Genomic DNA, 21,451 nt, shown 5'->3' on the forward strand with positions numbered 1-21,451 from the left:
GTTCATGTTTATATTATTCCGTGTAAATGATGATTTTCTGTCAAATAGAAAAAACTATTATAACTGATATCATTACGGAACAATACCAATGTCATTGTCTGTATCTCCATCATTGTCTGTATATCCAATGAGTACAGAAAGAATTAATTGCCGAGGATAAGAGTACACAGGATTGGTTAGTCTATATGCGTACATGATACTAACTACATGTAAAACATATGTACTGATATCAACCGTTGTAAATCACTGCTAAATAAAGTAATAGATTTTTAAAACAACTTTTTTTCTGGATTTCCTGTCATATCCCTTTAACTAGAATTCAGGGTATATCCGGAGTAATACCTTTACTATATTTATTACCTAAGCGAAAGAGACCGTGTCCGTATACGGATAAACATTGAAGTTACTTTGTTGTGTAATTTATATGTACTTTAAGAGCGAAAATTGGAGTAAATAATCTATATGCATCGATACCCGGAGAAAAATGTATAAAAAAAAACAAAAACAAACAAAAACAAAAACAAACAAAAAACAGAAAAAACACGCGGTATGCTTATTGTTCATTTGTCTCACACAATATATAAGTTATATTTAACTCGTAGTGCATCAACATTAATCATTATTACAACTCTCCAGTAACATTCAGTTTATATTAATGCATTTTGATTGGTTGACACGGTGACCTTTGACCAAGACAATTGTTTATGCCGTGCTCCATGACGTTTTGATCGGCTACCACTTGGGGCTCGGGAAACAGCACCCAACACCCCAAGAAAGAGTTTTGACTGTTCGATTAGACATGAAACAACTGTTTTGTTACCTAAATAATCCACAAGATGTCACATATAGGCTATTTTATTAGGCCGAGGAACGCGTAACAATTCTCCAGTAAACTGTTAATTCCGGCTTCGGTGCATTTTCGGACTCCAACGTTGACGTTCCTCTGGCCTCGTAGTACACTGTAAGAATTCATAAGACACTTTTGTGACATTTTATGTGGTAGCCAAATCCATTTTCAATTAGACACATCAAACCCTGATTGGAGATTTCAAATCACGATCAGAAAGACGCTTCATCGTAATCATTTTGGTGTTTGGGCGCGTGCGGACGTTCCTCGCCAGTCAACAGTATACAGTTGTTTCATGCCTTATCAGCCAACAGTCAAACCTCTTCCCCAGGGTGTTGGGACCAACCCGATGAACTGTTTCCGAGGCCACAGGCATTGCGAAAATTGTATACATTTCTCATAAAAACATTAGCCTCATCACAGCGTGTAGTTATGCCGGGGACCGCGTTTTCACGGGTAGTACTCTCCGTCGTCGGATTTCTTCTTCTTCACGTGTTCTTTTAAATAAACAGTCACGATGCATATAATATTTACAAAAATGCAATGTTGTTACGGTCTCCTTAATGTTCGCATCATAAAAATCACTCTTAAAATATCACAGAATTGGAACTACATTTTGTTTGTGTTGTTAACGTTAACGTTGTTATGACGGTTATTAAGACTGTGACAAGAAATGCCTGACACTTTCCCACAAAAACTGACTGATCCGACATCACACCCAGGTAAAACATGAAAATATGCATTTTTTCATAATTTGTTGCTTTAACAGATATGATCAAAAATGATCATACTGAAAATATAAGGAGCGAAATCTATTTTTTCAACGTTCATGACGTCATCACAACATTTGCTTTCTGGACATATTTACAGGAGCGTGTCCAGAAGCCAATGTTGTTATGACTCATGAATGCTGATAAAGTACATTTCTTTCCTTATATAAGACCGTCATATATTTTCAACAATGCGATGATGTTACGTCAACAATGCTAATCATACGATGACCACCTGGTAAGAGAACAATAGGCTGTTTGTTTATTGCAATATCGTAAGGTAAGGAGTTTATAGCGGTAAAAGACCGTGACATTATATTGGTAAACTGTCTTCTTTACACAACACTATGTATCTGATAAGATAGCTATTTTCATTAAGTATGTTATCGACATTGTCCTTAGCTTGTCAAATATATAGGAATCAATGAGTGGGGCACGAGACACTGCCATAATTCACACTAATACGGATGCCATTATAGACAAGCCGTTTTAATGACGTCACTGTCATAAACTGATGCTGACAAGTCAATACTTGTTGGTGTTGATCGTTTTTCACGAGGCTATCAATTATTCACTGCCTGAGGCCATAGCACGTTCCTCATCATCAATACACTATCAATTAATACTAAACACTTGTTTATGGAACATTTTGAAATACCAGAATATTGTATGAATCTATCATGTCATTTTTTGACGGGAAATGACCGTCCGGTGAGTACATACATATAGTGTACATGATTATCGTGTGACGAGGAACACTTTATCTGTATCAGTGATGAAGATGATAGTGTCATACTCTACAACAAACAATTGTTATACTGGCATGGCTAAACAACAAATAGGTGATGCTGGTATCCCAGGCAACTGTCAGCATCCATATATTTACTTGTCGACATCCCTCCACCTAAATTACTTCTAGCCCCAATAGGATTATCATCGTAACCTTAGTCAAAAGAGTATTACTAGTATCTCATCTCAACGCAAGAAATATCTCATATCTACTCAAAAATGCAATCTCATCCCAATTCAAAAATATCTCATTCCAACTCAAAACTATCCCATCAAATCTCAACAATATATCATCCCAACGCAAGAAATATCTCATATCTACTCAAAAATGCAATCCCATCCAATCTCAAAAATATCTCATCCAAACTTAAAAAATGTCTCATCCTAACTCAAAAATAGTTCGTCCCAACTCAAATTATCTTGTCAAAACTCTAAAACATCTCATCCCAAATTTAAAAAACAATCTAACATTTCCAGTGTAGATGCTTGTCTCGCGCCATACTATTCTTCATGTAGGCGCAGATTTCGTAAGTTGTGGAGTTGTCACATGGTATTTGTAATGTTTGGTAGAAATATCTGTTTATATTCCTGTTGGGGATTACTGACGAGTGTTGGCTGCCAGCAGACTATTCACGCCGGAACACATGGGCATAAACATAGTAGACCTGAACCAGCCCTGATTGAATTAGCTCGCCAGAGCGAGGCTCAGGAGGAAATCGGTGTCACAATTACTTTTCCAAAAGTGACGGTAGTGTATGTTCGATGTATCTGGTCATTCCAATGGTGCCGGTGAGCATCTCTAAATAACAAAGCGAATTGTTAATGACAAATTACAGACGTGTTCTACAACACAACGTCTAATGGCGACATGGCGTATTAACGAAGGCAGTTTCAGACATTTCTTTTCAAACTTTCATGAAAACTAGACGCCACAGTTTTCGACAGGCGCGCACTGTAAAGGGTACCTCCTTAGTTTTGATCGCGATGAATTTGCAGAAGAAGCTGTTAGACTTTTTGTGACGTCCATCGATCTGTCTGGTCACCTACCACATTATTGATGTGGAATCGCTTGTCTTAGTGACCTTACTGAGGAAGTTTTGGAGCCGTTTACTGGATGATTACCGGGTATTCTAACTGTCCGATACATGTATTTCTAGGTCCACAATGCTCAGAGTCTTACCCTTCATGTATCCACTCGTTGTACTTACCTCTCATTCACTTATATACACTGCATGTCCATCTTGTATTTCCATTCGCCCATTTAAGTAAAACACTGCACTACAAATATATTTTGTACTTTTATTCATCCATGATAGGTTACAAATATTTACGACAGGAAATTTAAATTTTTACCTACGGATTACTAACACACAGTGCATATAATACGTTGTGCTAATAATTAGATATTTAACATTGTAACACAAATGATGAAGGAGGACAACTTTATGACTCGTGCCCTGACCGGGACTCGAACTCACGATCTACGTTACCTAGCCAGAAATACCACTGAGCCACATTCAGGTCATATGTCATAATAGTTTTCATATGCTTCTTGTCCGGCAACATTGCTATGTTATGAGTTATATGTTATCTAGTAGATTGTATAGATGGGGCAGACATATTGCCATGAATGCCACATCTTTCATAGATAAATGGCACACTTGGCAGTCTATGGCAGTCTAATATATCGAAATGGCGCTTTGTTTCAAAACTCAGTTAAACAATAGATTTGAAGAAAGATTTCCACCTTTGAAATCACAGGATACGGACATGAAGATGAATCCCTTTTGAAGGTTGGATAGGGGAACTCGTTCTAGTGGTAAGATTCATTGCTTATCGGTCACGGTACTTACTAAGTACTTGGAGTTTGAACAAAAGCCAACCCACGTCCCAAGATTCTGTTTACATTTACTACCAAAGTGAACTATACATGTATTATCTTCGTGATAACTAGAACGAAATTGTTTTGTTTCAAAAACAACAACAAAAATCGTTCAAGCCAGGCGCCATACTATTCCTATATGACAACATCCCCTAAAGAGTGACGTCAAAGAAAATTGAGGGAAAAGTACTAGAGGCAAATTACGATTGTGGCAGAGAAGGGTAACGTAACGAACTTGTGTCATACTGGTGCTCAACATTGGACACGAATATGTTGAATGCGTTGGGATCAGACAGTTATGAGTAAAGTCTATGAATCTATACAGTTTGGACTTACAACGAGTCAACACCATTCATCAGACAATTAACTTCCGGTTGTCTCTGCTCTCTTCTAAGTAGTTTCCATTAACAACAGTCAACAGGATAACACGTCATTATATAGAGACTTCCACTTCCGGTAGCCCCTGCTCCCTATCACATCACGCACGGCTATGACTAGGCTGGGTGTCTGTACTAAAACACAATTCCAAAGCAATTAATCGGTATTTCGATCCCAGGAACTGTACATATCTGGACCTGGGACGGTGTCCATATCGGATATCACCGAAATGACATTATTTCACAGCGTCACGTCCTGTCAGACAATGGCCGAGTCGTCGCCTAGGTGATGGCTGTAGATACATGACGCCTTGCTGGCAATTTTTTAAAAGAATGTCAGGATAGTATAATTTCATTTATCACAAATCAATGATAAAGTCCATTCAACGCTAAGTCTAAGCACACACGATGGAATATATATGTATAGATTTTTTTTCTTCATACACAATGCATATGGAACTGAAACGTATATTGAATTGAATGGTTGTAGGAAGAGATCGGACCTTGACAAATATCAACGGCTGTCATATTTGTTCTACAGATTGTCAGAATCTTTGTGTCAAATCGATCCACTTTATCAAAAGTGTACAGAAGATAGATACTATTTCATTGTCGGTTTTGGTGTTTTGCAACAAATAAATGTGAATTAATATGCTTCATCTTACCAAAACACACGATATCCTTGAGGTATCTCGATGATATTTTTAGTGGTCGTAAATTATCAAATACACATCTATAGATACTACTTGCTTCATTGGAAAAGTATCAAAATGAAAGTAGCTTTGCTTTCATATTTTTCGAGTTCGTCAAAAGGGGGACGTCATATTCCAGGGGGCCCTGGGCGATGGTCGGGGTGTTTGGAAATAATTGTTTCTTGCACATGTAAAAACCTTTATGGTCGTTAAATTAATTCTTTATAATAATAGTAAAAGAATAACAAGAACATGTATTCATTTTCTGTCTATATTGATACCATTTCTATTGTTGAGCGGAAATAAATGACAGTGAGTGCGGGCAATCTTTTGCGACAAAATAAAACCAATCACCATGGACGGCCCTAAAGTGCCATATATCAGATCTAAATCGTATATACATGTACATAATTTTCTATACCACTGTGTACTGGGCGCCCCGTGGTCTGTGTAATTAGCCCAGTCAAAAGTAGGGCAATCGATCTCATCCTTATTGTTTTCACGAACCTTCGTTTTTACATAGGTCTGTACCGTGTGACATTAGAAAAAAAACACGACTCCCGCGAATAGCACTAACCACTTTATCTCAGTTTAACATGACCGTCATAGAAACAGTTTCCAGCCATCTAACATCAGACAACACTAGCCATGCATGACTCCCTGGAAAACATCACACAGTTATATCTCTTGAGGAACAAACAAGGAAAACAACGGTCATCGTGTAGGGTTAGATAACATATGTCATATATTAGGGGCCTTCAATCATCCCATGCCCACCTCTATCAGTAACTGTAAAACATATATCATCCCTCGGTACCAAAAGACACAAGTCATTAACGTTCCGTTACCCAGAGAGTACATATGACCTTTCTCGCAGGAACCGTAAACAATCTCATCTCTCTCAGGAACCGTAAACAATCTCATCTCTCTCAGAAACCGTAAACAATCTCATCTCTCTCAGGAACCGTAAACAATCTCATCTCTCTCAGGAACCGTAAACAATCTCGTCTCTCTCAGGAACCGTAAACAATATCGTCTCTCTCAGGAACTGTAAACAATCTCATCTCTCTCAGGAACCGTAAACAATCTCGTCTCTCTCAGGAACCGTAAACAATCTCGTCTCTCTCAGGAACCGTAAACAATCTCATCTCTCTCAGGAACAGTAAACAATCTTTTCTCTCTCAGGAACCGTAAACAATCTCATCTCTCTCAGGAACCGTAAACAATCTCATCTCTCTCAGGAACCGTAAACAATCTCATCTCTCTCAGAAACCGTAAACAATCTCATCTCTCTCAGGAACCGTAAACAATCTCATCTCTCTCAGGAACCGTAAACAATCTCATCTCTCTCAGGAACCGTTAGACTTACACCATCTCCCAGAAACCAGATGACTGTCATTCCCGGTAAAACAGAAAACACTTGTCATAACCCATGAAAAAGAAACTATCGGTTATTCCACATGAACTGGAAAATATCGGTCATTCCTTAGGAAAAAAGGAGTCATTGGTCATTCTCGAGGAAACAGAAAACACCTGTCATTCCGAAATAAACAGAAAACACCTGTCATTCTCCAATAAACAGAAAACACCTGTCGTTCCCCAATAAACAGAAAACACCTGTCGTTCCCCAAATAAACAGAAAACACCTGTCGTTCTACAATAAACAGAAAACACCTGTCATTCCCCAATAAACAGAAAACACCTGTCATTCCCCAATATACAGAAAACACCTGTCATTCCCCAATAAACAGAAAACACCTGTCGTTCCCCAATAAACAAAAAAACACCTGTCATTCCCCAAATAAACAGAAAACACCTGTCGTTCTACAATAAACAGAAAACACCTGTCATTCCCCAATAAACAGAAAACACCTGTCATTCCCCAATAAACAGAAAACACCTGTCATTCCCCAATAAACAGAAAACACCTGTCGTTCCCCAATAAACAAAAAACACCTGTCATTCCCCTATAAACAGAAAACACCTGTCATTCCGAAATAAAAAGAAAACACCTGTCATTCCCCAATAAACAGAAAACATCTGTCATTCCGAAATAAACAGAAAACACCTGTCAATCCGAAACAAACAGAAAACACCTGTCAATCCGAAACAAACAGAAAACAACTGTCATTCCCCAATAAACAGAAAACACCTGTCATTCCCCAATAAACAGAAAACATCTGTCTTTCCCCAATAAACAGAAAACACCTGTCGTTCCCCAAATAAACAGAAAACACCTGTCGTTCTACAATAAACAGAAAACACCTGTCATTCCCCAATAAACAGAAAACACCTGTCATTCCCCAATATACAGAAAACACCTGTCATTCCCCAATAAACAGAAAACACCTGTCATTCCCCAATAAACAGAAAACACCTGTCATTCCCCAATAAACAAAAAACACCTGTCATTCCCCAATAAACAAAAAACACCTGTCATTCCCCAATAAACAGAAAACACCTGTCATTCCCCAATAAACAGAAAACATCTGTCATTCCGAAATAAACAGAAAACACCTGTCAATCCGAAACAAACAGAAAACACCTGTCAATCCGAAACAAACAGAAAACAACTGTCATTCCCCAATAAACAGAAAACACCTGTCATTCCCCTATAAACAGAAAACACCTGTCATTCCCCAATAAACAAAAAACACCTGTCATTCCCCAACAAACAGAAAACACCTGTCATTCCCCAATAAACAAAAAACACCTGTCATTCCCCTATAAACAGAAAACACCTGTCATTCCCCTATAAACAGAAAACACCTGTCATTCCGAAACAAACAGAAAACACCTGCCATTCCCCAACAAACAGAAAACACCTGCCATTCCCCAACAAACAGAAAACACCTGTCATTCCCCAATAAACAGAAAACACCTGTCATTCCGAAACAAACAGAAAACACCTGCCATTCCCCAACAAACAGAAAACACCTGCCATTCCCCAACAAACAGAAAACACCTGTCATTCCCCAATAAACAGAAAACACCTGTCATTCTCCAACAAACAGAAAACACCTGTCATTCCCCAATAAACAGAAAACACCTGTCATTCTCCAATAAACAGAAAACACCTGTCATTCCCCTATAAACAGAAAACACCTGTCATTCTTCAATAAACAGAAAACACCTGTCATTCCCCAATAAACAGAAAACACCTGTCATTCCGAAACAAACAGAAAACACCTGTCATTCCCCTATAAACAGAAAACACCTGTCATTCCCCAATAAACAGAAAACACCTGTCATTCCCCTATAAACAGAAAACACCTGTCATTCCCCAATAAACAAAAAACACCTGTCATTCCCCAACAAACAGAAAACACCTGTCATTCCCCAATAAACAAAAAACACCTGTCATTCCCCTATAAACAGAAAACACCTGTCATTCCCCTATAAACAGAAAACACCTGTCATTCCGAAACAAACAGAAAACACCTGCCATTCCCCAACAAACAGAAAACACCTGCCATTCCCCAACAAACAGAAAACACCTGTCATTCCCCAATAAACAGAAAACACCTGTCATTCTCCAATAAACAGAAAACACCTGTCATTCCCCTATAAACAGAAAACACCTGTCATTCTCCAATAAACAGAAAACACCTGTCGTTCCCCAATAAACAGAAAACACCTGTCATTCCGAAACAAACAGAAAACACCTGTCATTCCCCTATAAACAGAAAACACCTGTCATTCCCCAATAAACAGAAAACCCCTGTCATTCCCCAATAAACAGAAAACACCTGTCATTCCCCAATAAACAGAAAACATCTGTCATTCCCCTATAAACAGAAAACACCTGTCATTCCCCTATAAACAGAAAACATCTGTCATTCCCCTATAAACAGAAAACACCTGTCATTCCCCAAACAAACAGAAAACACCTGTCATTCCGAAACAAACAGAAAACACCTGTCATTCCCCAATAAACAGAAAACACCTGTCATTCCCCAATAAACAGAAAACACCTGTCATTCCGAAACAAACAGAAAACATCTGTCATTCCCCTATATACAGAAAACACCTGCCATTCCCAAATAAACAGAAAACACCCGTCACTCTCCGTCTACGGAAACCAAAAACACTGGTTGTTAATGCAAACAAAGCCATTGGCTATCGGAAATGTGTCTTTATTAAGTAAAGCCCCATTTTACCAACATTATACAACATCCTCGCATCGCCTCGCTAAAATCTGCTGAATCAGTCGTATTGGTGGACGCGCAATTACAGTGTTGAGTCAGCGACAACTTAATAAAGCAAATGTGCATTTGTTTCTTTTTTATATAAAAGTGCGATAATGTAAAGAATGGTGCAATCCGATATGCCGATATGGTGTTGTTTACTGGGGGAACCTAATGCGGTTCACACCTGCGTGTTCAGCAAATGTAGAACGTGAACAATTTACTACAATAGACAGCATTCCCAGTCGTTCTCTGTCTCTGTGAACGACTTCGTTATCAACACAGACTAGCGGAAAGAATTGGAACAATGCGGGTAATCTAGTCAGCTTAGGTTTGTGAATCGGTTCGGATTCCGGAGATAAATTAATTGATGTTTTAACAAAGGTTTATATTTTTCATATATCAATATGAATATATTAGTATACTATTGATGTAAGACTGATTAGATACTGATTCTAATGAGAAAGAGAGAATATTATATTTGTAGTTACTATGAAATGATCTAGACATGTATATAATTACTTATATAACGTTTACTAAACAAAAGCGCACCAGGATGTACATACAATGTAAGGAATGTTTTAGTGTTCTGAGTAAACATGATGTTTTTTTATACATACACACATATACTGTACTTAGAAGCTTCTGAAACATTAAGATCTATACAGTTACCATACGGACAGGACTCTCGCCAAGATAAATCACGCTCGCCACAGGCTTTCTAAGATGGCGCACCAACCTTAAAGTGAAAACAGAATTTCAAAGTATTTCAATGAAGTTAAAAGATTTCACCAAACATGTTTTATTACCATACTTAAAACAAATGTACCGCTTTTTCATTTTTCCTGTTACGCAAGTCCCAGTCAGAATACGTAAAACATCGTAGGGTTCTCGGTGCTGGATGTGCTTTGCTCACTCACAGAAACGGATGGTTGCCACTCGGGGACCCTTGTCTTTCGCCATAGAAACCATATACTTCAAATTGTACGGGGGTCCATGCAAGCCATGCCGATATAGTTGTCATATGTTACAGTGGCCTGTGCACTGTGTGGTCGTCCATTATAACATATACTAATTAATTCTACTTTATACTGACATGATACATTTAAGGATGTATGATTAAAAAAGACAGATGATGTGTTGTATTTAGATCTGTACAAGTACGTCTCAGAGCAGTATGTGAATTTAGCCTCCTACTTCTGACAGAACAACCTTTGTACGATATACCTACTTCTGTACGTCTATTAGAGAAGTATATGGGTATTGTATATGTGTCGGACTCTTGGAAGTTTCTCTCCGGCATGCAACCATCAGTCAGAAATTGTCCGTCCATCGAACAGAACTACGTTATCGCAGCTAAGAAACTTTGATGTTTGTATTTCTAGTAGAATTCGAGGATGTGTTGGTGTCGGGCCCCGTACTTACATATGTATGGTAGACCGTAATTTGTACGTAGTGTTTTGGTGACTGTACGTTTATGAGAAGTAAATTGTGGGTGTTTGGCCTCCGTACCTTCGACAGACCGTAAACTGTACGTAGTGTTTTGGTGTCTGTACGTTTATGAGAAGTAAAGTGTGGGTGTTGGGCCACCGTACCTGAGACAGACCGTAATATGTACGTAGTGTTTTGGTGTCTGTACGTTTGTACGTTTATGAGAAGTAAAGTGTGGGTGTTGGGCCTCCGTACCTATGGTAGACCTACACTGTACGCAGTATTTTGGTGTCTGTACGTTTATGAGAAGTAAGTGTGGGTGTTGGGCCTCCGTACCTATGGTAGACCTACATTGTACGCAGTATTTTGGTGTCTGTACGTTTATGAGAAGTAAGTGTGGGTGTTGGGCCTCCGTACCTATGGTAGACCGTAAATGTACGTAGTGTTTTGGTGTCGGTACGTTTATGAGAAGTAAGTGTGGGTGTCGGGCCTCCGTACCTATAGTAGGCCGTAATCTGTACGTAGTGTTTTGGTGTCTGTACGTTTGTACGTTTATGAGAAGTAAAGTGTGGGTGTCGGGTCTTCGTACCTACAGTATGGCAGACCGTTATCTGTACGTAGTGTGTTGGTGTCTGTACGTCTAGGAGAACTAAGTGTGGGTGTTTGCCCTCCGTACCTATTGTAGACAGTAAACTGTACGTAGTGTTTTGGCGGCTGTACATTTATGAGAAGTAAGTGTGGGTGTTGGGCCTCCGTACCTATTGTAGACAGTAAACTGTACGTAGTGTTTTGGCGGCTGTACGGTTATGAGAATTAAGTGTGGGTGTTGGGCCTCCGTACCCGACATAATTGGCAGACCTTTATCTTTACGTTGTATTTTGACGTTGCTCGCATTGCATGTTACTCTGATATGTGTGCGTGCTCCCTAATGTATCGTTACGGTCTACACGCGGAAATCGCGCGTGGACACGTGATGTTGATACGGGGCCATACCGTACTATATAATTGGTCGATGATAACGACAATAATGACTACCTAGTAAAGCATGTCTATTCTACTTTCTCACTCTCTAGAGACATTGTACTGTTAATAGTCGTGGTACCATACCGTAAGGCAATACAGTTTATTAGACAAGTGGATCATTTACAGGCCAATCAATGATGAACTCTGTGCCAGATAGACGGACGGGACCTGATATACCTCCATATTAACTTACAGGTAAGAATTTGAATTATCCCTCAATAACAGTATGTAATGTATTGTTTAAAAACCTTCGTGTGCAATTCAATGATACTGTTAACATTTCAAAAATAGCATAAGTAACAAACGCACGATATGTTATCTACATATGACACAGGATAGTGAGTACCAAACACACCGATCTGTTATCTACATATGACACAGGACAGTGAGTACCAAACACGACGATCTGTTATCAGACATATGACACAGGACAGTGAGTACCAAACACACCGATCTGTTGTTATCTACATATGACACAGGACAGTGAGTACCAAACACACCGATCTGTTATCTACATATGACACAGGACAGTGAGTACCAAACACACCGATCTGTTATCTACATATGACACAGGACAGTGAGTACCAAACACACCGATCTGTTATCTATATATGACACAGGACAGTGAGTACCAAACACACCGATCTGTTATCTACATATGACACAGGACAGTGAGTACCAAACACACCGATCTGTTATCTACATATGACACAGGACAGTGAGTACTAAACACACCGATCTGTTATCTACATATGACACAGGACAGTGAGTACCAAACACACCGATCTGTTATCTACATATGACACAGGACAGTGAGTACCAAACACACCGATCTGTTATCTACATATGACACAGGACAGTGAGTACCAAACACACCGATCTGTTATCTACATATGACACAGGACAGTGAGTACCAAACACACCGATCTGTTATCAGACATATGACACAGGACAGTGAGTACCAAACACACCGATCTGTTATCAGACATATGACACAGGACAGTGAGTACCAAACACACCGATCTGTTATCTACATATGACACAGGACAGTGAGTACCAAACACACCGATCTGTTATCTACATATGACACAGGACAGTGAGTACCAAACACACCGATCTGTTATCTACATATGACACAGGACAGTGAGTACCAAACACACGATCTGTTATCAGACATATGACACAGGACAGTGAGTACCAAACACACCGATCTGTTATCAGACATATGACACAGGACAGTGAGTACCAAACACACTGATCTGTTATCAGACATATGACACAGGACAGTGAGTACCAAACACGCCGATCTGTTATCAGACATATGACACAGGACAGTGAGTACCAAACACACCGATCTGTTATCAGACATATGACACAGGACAGTGAGTACCAAACACACCGATCTGTTATCAGACATATGACACAGGACAGTGAGTACCAAACACACCGATCTGTTATCAGACATATGACACAGGACAGTGAGTACCAAACACACCGATCTGTTATCAGACATATGACACAGGACAGTGAGTACCAAACACACCGATCTGTTATGAGACATATGACACAGGACAGTGAGTACCAAACACGCCGATCTGTTATCAGACATATGACACAGGACAGTGAGTACCAAACACGCCGATCTGTTATCAGACATATGACACAGGACAGTGAGTACCAAACACACCGATCTGTTATCAGACATATGACACAGGACAGTGAGTACCAAACACACCGATCCATTATCAGACATATGACACAGGACAGTGAGTACCAAACACACCGATCTGTTATCTACATATGACACAGGACAGTGAGTACCAAACACACCGATCTGTTATCTACATATGACACAGGACAGTGAGTACTAAAAACACATCGATCTGTTATCAGACATATGACACAGGACAGTGAGTACCAAACACAGCGATCTGTTATCAGACATATGACACAGGACAGTGAGTACCAAACACACGATCTGTTATCAGACATATGACATAGGACAGTGAGTACCAAACACACCGATCTGTTATCTACATATGACACAGGACAGTGAGTACCAAACACACCGATCTGTTATCAGATATATGACACAGGACAGTGAGTACCAAACACACCGATCTGTTATCTACATATGACACAGGACAGTGAGTACCAAACATACCGATCTGTTATCTATATATGACACAGGACAGTGAGTACCAAACACACCGATCTGTTATCTACATATGACACAGGACAGTTAGTACTAAACACACCGATCTGTTATCTACATATGACACAGGACAGTTAGTACCGAGCACACAGATCTGTTATCTATATATGACACAGGACAGTGAGTACCAAACACACCGATCTGTTATCTACATATGACACAGGACAGTGAGTACCAAACACACCGATCTGTTATCTACATATGACACAGGACAGTGAGTACCAAACACACCGATCTGTTATCTACATATGACACAGGACAGTGAGTACCAAACACACCGATCTGTTATCTACATATGACACAGGACAGTGAGTACCAAACACACCGATCTGTTATCAGACATATGACACAGGACAGTGAGTACCAAACACACCGATCTGTTATCTACATATGACACAGGACAGTGAGTACCAAACACACCGATCTGTTATCTACATATGACACAAGTCGTAACTATTCTATCGGTAAGTTCCATCATCTTGTCATCCTTTGTAACCCTTACAAGCATGCGTACTTAGAGCTCCATGAGCAGGTTCTATTTCGAGTGTTTCGACAAGTCTGGTCCATTACTGATAAAGGTTAACCTTATATATCAATTCTGTAGGTATACGTGTGTTCTAAAACACGACACAATCTCAGAATACTATTGGAGTTTGCTGTGACGTCACTTTCGTAATCTAATTGTGAAACGCTTTGAAGTCGCCACTGTCTATATTGACCATTTGTTTTGTTTTTCTTGTCACGTTTATAGAGCGACCAGTGTTCACTGTCGCCAAGCGTGACACGGTAGTGTTAGGAGCGAGTAAACAATGGCGTCCTAGTAACGGATGATGATGATAAGCTCGTCTTTTGCTGTCAATAATTTATAGAACAGAACGCTCTGCATGTGAATTTGCAAGCAGACTACACAATTATAAAACATTTTCTTTTTGTAAGCCTGCTAAACACAACGTAACATATAAAAGATTAGGTACGGAGGTTTATACGCTGATATAACTAAGTTCATCTCAGATGCAACAACAACGGATAACAATATTAATCTAACGTCATATCTGCTTTGATTTTACTTTCACTATCTTGTATCCCTACCGACGCCAATACTCGTCCCTACCCCACTCCTACCCAACAACACCATACCCACCCCAATCCCCACCAATCCCCTCCAATCCCCTTCAATCCCCACACCACTACATTCTATATACTGTGATTATCTAATATACCCCCGTCCCCATCTGGTGCCACATTTGCCGTCTGTTTTGACCAGCTTGGGTATCTATGGTCACCGCCTCTCTATAAAATACAGGCGACTTCCCTTTTTTACCCTACAGATGGTCATTTTGCCTGAAATAATCCTATGAGATGGGATAGTTCGGATAAATTAGTAACTCTATAAGTGATAGTATGTTTAATAAGCCTAATGACGGCGGCCCTAAGATGACCAGATGACAGTGGCCCTAAGATGACCAGATGATGGTGGCCCTAAGATGACCTGATGACGGTGGCCCTAAGATGACCTGATGACGGTGGCCCTAAGATGACCAGATGACGGTGGCCCTAAGATGACCAGATGACGGTGGCCCTAAGATGACCTGATGACGGTGACCCTAAGATGACCAGATGACGGTGGCCCTAAGATGACCAGATGACGGTGGCCCTAAGATGACCTGATGACGGTGACCCTAAGATGACCAGATGACGGTGGCCCTAAGATGACCAGATGACGGTGGCCCTAAGATGACCTGATGACGGTGGCCCTAAGATGACCTGATGACGGTGGCCCTAAGATGACCTGATGACGGTGGCCCTAAGATGACCTGATGACGGTGGTCCTAAGATGACCTGATGACGGTGGCCCTAAGATGACCTGATGACGGTGGCCCTAAGATGACCTGATGACGGTGGCCCTAAGATGACCTGATGACGGTGGCCCTATGATAATCTGTCTAACATGATAAGCTGATGGCTTGATGACGGTGGCCCTAAGATGACCTGATGACGGTGGCCCTAAGATGACCTGATGACGATGGCCCTAAGATGACCAGATGACGGTGGCCCTAAGATGACCTGATGACGATGGCCCTAAGATGACCAGATGACGGTGGCCCTAAGATGACCAGATGACGGTGGCCCTAACATGATCTGATGACGGTGGCCCTAAGATGACCTGATGACGATGGCCCTAAGATGACCTGATGACGGTGGCCCTAAGATGACCTGATGACGATGGCCCTAAGATGACCAGATGACGATGGCCCTAAGATGACCAGAAGACGGTGGCCCTAAGATGACCAGATGACGGTGGCCCTAAGATGACCAGATGACGGTGGCCCTAAGATGACCTGATGACGGTGGCCCTAAGATGACCTGATGACAGTGGCCCTAAGATGACCAGATGACGGTGGCCCTAAGATGACCTGATGACAGTGGCCCTAAGATGACCAGATGACGGTGGCCCTAAGATGACCTGATGACAGTGGCCCTAAGATGACCAAATGACGGTGGCCCTAAGATGACCTGATGACGATGGCCATAAGATGACCAGATGACGGTGGCCCTAAGATGACCTGATGACGATGGCCCTAAGATGACCAGATGACGGTGGCCCTAAGATGACCAGATGACGGTGGCCCTAAGATGACCTGATGACGGTGGCCCTAAGATGACCTGATGACGATGGCCCTAAGATGACCTGATGACGATGGCCCTAAGATGACCTGATGACGATGGCCCTAAGATGACCAGATGACGATGGCCCTAAGATGACCAGATGACGGTGGCCCTAAGATGACCAGATGACGGTGGCCCTAAGATGACCAGATGACGGTGGCCCTAAGATGACCTGATTACGGTGGCCCTAAGATGACCTGATGACAGTGGCCCTAAGATGACCAGATGACGGTGGCCCTAAGATGACCTGATGACAGTGGCCCTAAGATGACCAGATGACGGTGGCCCTAAGATGACCTGATGACGGTGGCCCTAAGATGACCTGATTACGGTGGCCCTAAGATGACCTGATGACGGTGGCCCTAAGATGACCTGATGACGGTGGCCCTAAGATGACCTGATGACGATGGCCCTATGATAATCTGTCTAACATGATAAGCTGATGGCTTGATGACGGTGGCCCTAAGATCACCTGATGACGGTGGCCCTAAGATGACCTGATGACGATGGCCCTATGATAATCTGTCTAACATGATAAGCTGATGGCTTGATGACGGTGGCCCTAAGATGACCAGATGACGGTGGCCCTAAGATGACCAGATGACGGTGGCCCTAAGATGACCAGATGACGGTGGCCCTAAGATGACCTGATGACGGTGGCCCTAAGATGACCAGATGACGATGGCCCTAAGATGACCTGATGGTGGCCCTAAGATGACCTGATGACGGTGGCCCTAAGATGACCTGATGACGATGGCCCTAAGATGACCAGATTACGGTGGCCCTAAGATGACCTGATGACGGTGGCCCTAAGATGACCTGATGACAGTGGCCCTAAGATGACCAGATGACGGTGGCCCTAAGATGACCTGATGACAGTGGCCCTAAGATGACCAGATGACGGTGGCCCTAAGATGACCTGATGACGGTGGCCCTAAGATGACCAGATGACGGTGGTCCTAAGATGACCAGATGACTATGGCCCTAAGATGACCTGATGACGGTGGCCCTAAGATGACCTGATGACGGTGGCCCTAAGATGACCAGATGACGGTGGTCCTAAGATGACCAGATGACTATGGCCCTAAGATGACCTGATGACAGTGGCCCTAAGATGACGGTGGCCCTAAGATGACCTGATGACGGTGGTCCTAAGATGACATGATGACGGTGGCCCTAAGATGACCAGATGACGGTGGCCCTAAGATGACCTGATGACAGTGACCCTAAGATGACCTGATGACGGTGACCCTAAGATGACCAGATGACGGTGGTCCTAAGATGACCTGATGACGGTGGCCCTAAAATGACCTGATGACGGTGGCCCTAAGATGACCAGATGACGGTGACCCTAAGATGACCAGATGACGGTGGCCCTAAGATGACCAGATGACGGTGGCCCTAAGATGACCAGATGACGGTGGCCCTAAGATGACCAGATGACGGTGGCCCTAAGATGACCTGATGACGGTGGCCCTAAGATGACCTTATGACGGTGGCCCTATGATGACCAGATGACAGTGGCCCTAAGATGACCTGATGACGGTAGCCCTAAGATGACCAGATGACGGTGGCCCTAAGATGACCTGGTGACAGTGGCCCTAAGATGACCAGATTACGTTGGCCCTAAGATGACCAGATGACGGTGGCCCTAAGATGACCAGATGACGGTGGCCCTAAGATGACCAGATGACGGTGGCCCTAAGATGACCTGATGACGGTGACCCTAAGATGACCTGATGACGGTGACCCTAAGATGACCAGATGACGGTGGCCCTAAGATGACCAGATTACGTTGGCCCTAAGATGACCTGATGGCGGTGGCCCTAAGATGACCTGATGACGGTGACCCTAAGATGACCAGATGACGGTGGTCCTAAGATGACATGATGACGGTGGCCCTAAGATGACCTGGTGACGGTGGCCCTAAGATGACCAGATTACGTTGGCCCTAAGATGACCTGATGACGGTGGCCCTAAGATGACCTGGTGACAGTGGCCCTAAGATGACCAGATGACGGTGGCCCTAAGATGACCAGATGACGGTGGCCCTAAGATGACCAGATGACGGTGGCCCTAAGATGACCAGATGACAGTGGCCCTAGGATGACCTGATGACGGTGGCCTTAAGATGACCTGATGACGGTGGCCCTAAGATGACCTGATGACGGTGGTCCTAAGATGACCAGATTACGGTGGCCCTAAGATGACCAGATGACGGTGGCCCTAGGATGACCTGATGACGGTGGCCCTAAGATGACCAGATGACAGTGGCCCTAAGATGACCTGATGACGGTGGCCCTAAGATGACCAGATGACAGTGGCCCTAAGATGACCAGATGATGGTGGCCCTAAGATGACCTGATGACGGTGGCCCTATGATGACCTGATGACGGTGGCCCTAAGATGACCTGATGACGGTGGCCCTAAGATGACCTGATGACGGTGGCCCTAGGATGACCTGATGACGGTGGCCTTAAGATGACCTGATGACGGTGGCCCTAAGATGACCTGATGACGGTGGTCCTAAGATGACCTGATGACGGTGGTCCTAAGATGACCTGATGACGGTGGCCCTTATAACCTGTCTTAATAAGCCTGATATCGATATATCAAAGATGATCTGCATTAAAGCCTGATGACGATTACTCGAAGATAATCTATCTTAATAGCCCTGATGACGGTCAACCTAAGATAATCTGTAAGATAATCAATCTTAATAGCCCTGATGACGGTAAGCCTAAGATAATCTGTAAGATAATCTGTCTTAATAGCCCTGATGACGGTAAGCCTAAGATAATCTGTCTTTATAAGCCTGATGTTGGGAGCCGTAAGATAAACTGTCTTAAAAAGCCTGATGATGGCATCACTAAGATTGTATGTCGTCTTAATAAGCCTGATGATGGTAGCCCTAAGATAATACGTTGTCTTAATAAGCCTGTTGAAGAAGTCTTAAGATAATCTGTCTTTAAAAGCCTGATGAAGGAAGTCCTAAAATAATATGTCTTAATAAGCCTGATGTTGGTAGCCGTAAGATAAACTGTCGTAATAAGCCTGATGTTGGTAGCCGTAAGATAAACTGTCGTAATAAGCCTGAAGTTGGTAGCCGTAAGATAAACTGTCGTAATAAGTCTGATGTTGGTAGCCGTAAGATAAACTGTCGTAATAAGTCTGATGTTGGTAGCCGTAAGATAAACTGTCGTAATAAGCCTGATGTTGGTAGCCGTAAGATAAACTGTCTTAAAATTAAAAAGTCTTGTATTGTTGCAAGATTTCTTAATAAGCCTATTGACCAAATGTCTGAAGCGTCCATGTCCCATGTCATTTCAAGCAGTTCCTCTATCTCGCTTCTACTTATTGGCAGGAACAGGTATTTGACTCATGTGTGGTGATGAAGAACCATGTCATTTGTTCAGCACAAAAGATTGCGTGCTAGACGAGGCGTGATACCGTACACCTAACGTATTAGCTAATATACACAAGTGACTATTCCAACAGCTTCTCCCTTGCTGTAATTATTTTATGTCTTTTGTAAGCAATGCGGCGTCATTTGTACCTTGTCGTAAACAGCTGTGACAATAGATTCTACATTCGAGTTAACGATGTCGATCTTGACATTTATTTCCTTTCCGCCACTAACAGATCTTACAGTTCCGTATTATTGTTAATTTATTACCCGGTTTCGGAAGTAAACAACATTTCCCAAGGACAAAACCTAAGGGAAATACATTTTGTACGTTTCTTTTACTAACAAAATGTCGTTTCTCCATTTGAGTTGACCAATGAATTAGTGATTAATTTGTTAATAATACCTGTTGCAGAAGACAAAACTGACAATTCTCCGAGGGGACAATAAAATTAATCTAAACGCCAGATAGGATATACTTGTATATAATTGTATACATAGAGAATACATGGTCAGTGTCTTAAACTACAAGCTGTATTTTTGCGAGGGTGAAGAAAGACAAAAGTGGCGAGCCTTGGCGAGCCACTTTTGTCTTTCTGTCCCGAGCCAAAAATACAGCTTATATTTTAAGACACTGACCATGTATTCTATTTATCATGCACAAATAAAAAAAATAATCACCAAAAATAATAATTTTGAAGTGAAATGGTGTCAAGAATGACAGAAATATGTTCGCCTTTTTAACGTTGTTTCACTTTGAAGTAGGTCGCACGTGCTAAGATTCCAAAATACAGCTGTTTTCCGTCACTTGCATGCCTTATACAGCAAAAATATATACGGTGGGTGTATTCCGACAATGCGGTGTCAGTTGCAGGATAAATTTGTATATACTACACGTGTAGATCTGACTGTATTACTGGAAAACATTTAAATATCAAAATGGCGCGTGGTTTACGAGGGTAACGAGCATGTCTCCAGGGAGAATACAGTCTATGTGATTTGGCGTACCGCTCTGGGTGGTATTTCGAAACTGCCGTTTATATCGGTAGATATTACTGGGTGTTGATAAAAGTGTTAGTAGATATTACTGGGTGTTGATAAAGTAAGATACCAAAGGTCTTTGTTATATCGGTACATTTACTGCAGTCGCAAGTCAGGCTCAGCA

The 21,451-nt window shown here is 41.8% G+C and overlaps 1 protein-coding gene across 1 annotated transcript in view; it reads left to right on the top strand.

Annotated features, from left to right (window-relative positions):
- Nucleotides 1-11,935: 11,935 nt before the first annotated feature.
- LOC117325572 overlaps nt 11,936-21,451 on the top strand; it is a 78,930-nt gene continuing 69,414 nt past the window's right edge. Inside the window, exon 1 of the mRNA XM_033881899.1 lies at nt 11,936-12,193. The gene's annotated coding sequence lies outside the window, so the exon portion shown is untranslated. The remainder of the gene's footprint in view (nt 12,194-21,451) is intronic.

This window comes from Pecten maximus, chromosome 4, assembly GCF_902652985.1.
Source record: "Pecten maximus chromosome 4, xPecMax1.1, whole genome shotgun sequence".
In the NCBI taxonomy this organism is placed as follows: Eukaryota; Metazoa; Mollusca; class Bivalvia; order Pectinida; family Pectinidae; genus Pecten; species Pecten maximus.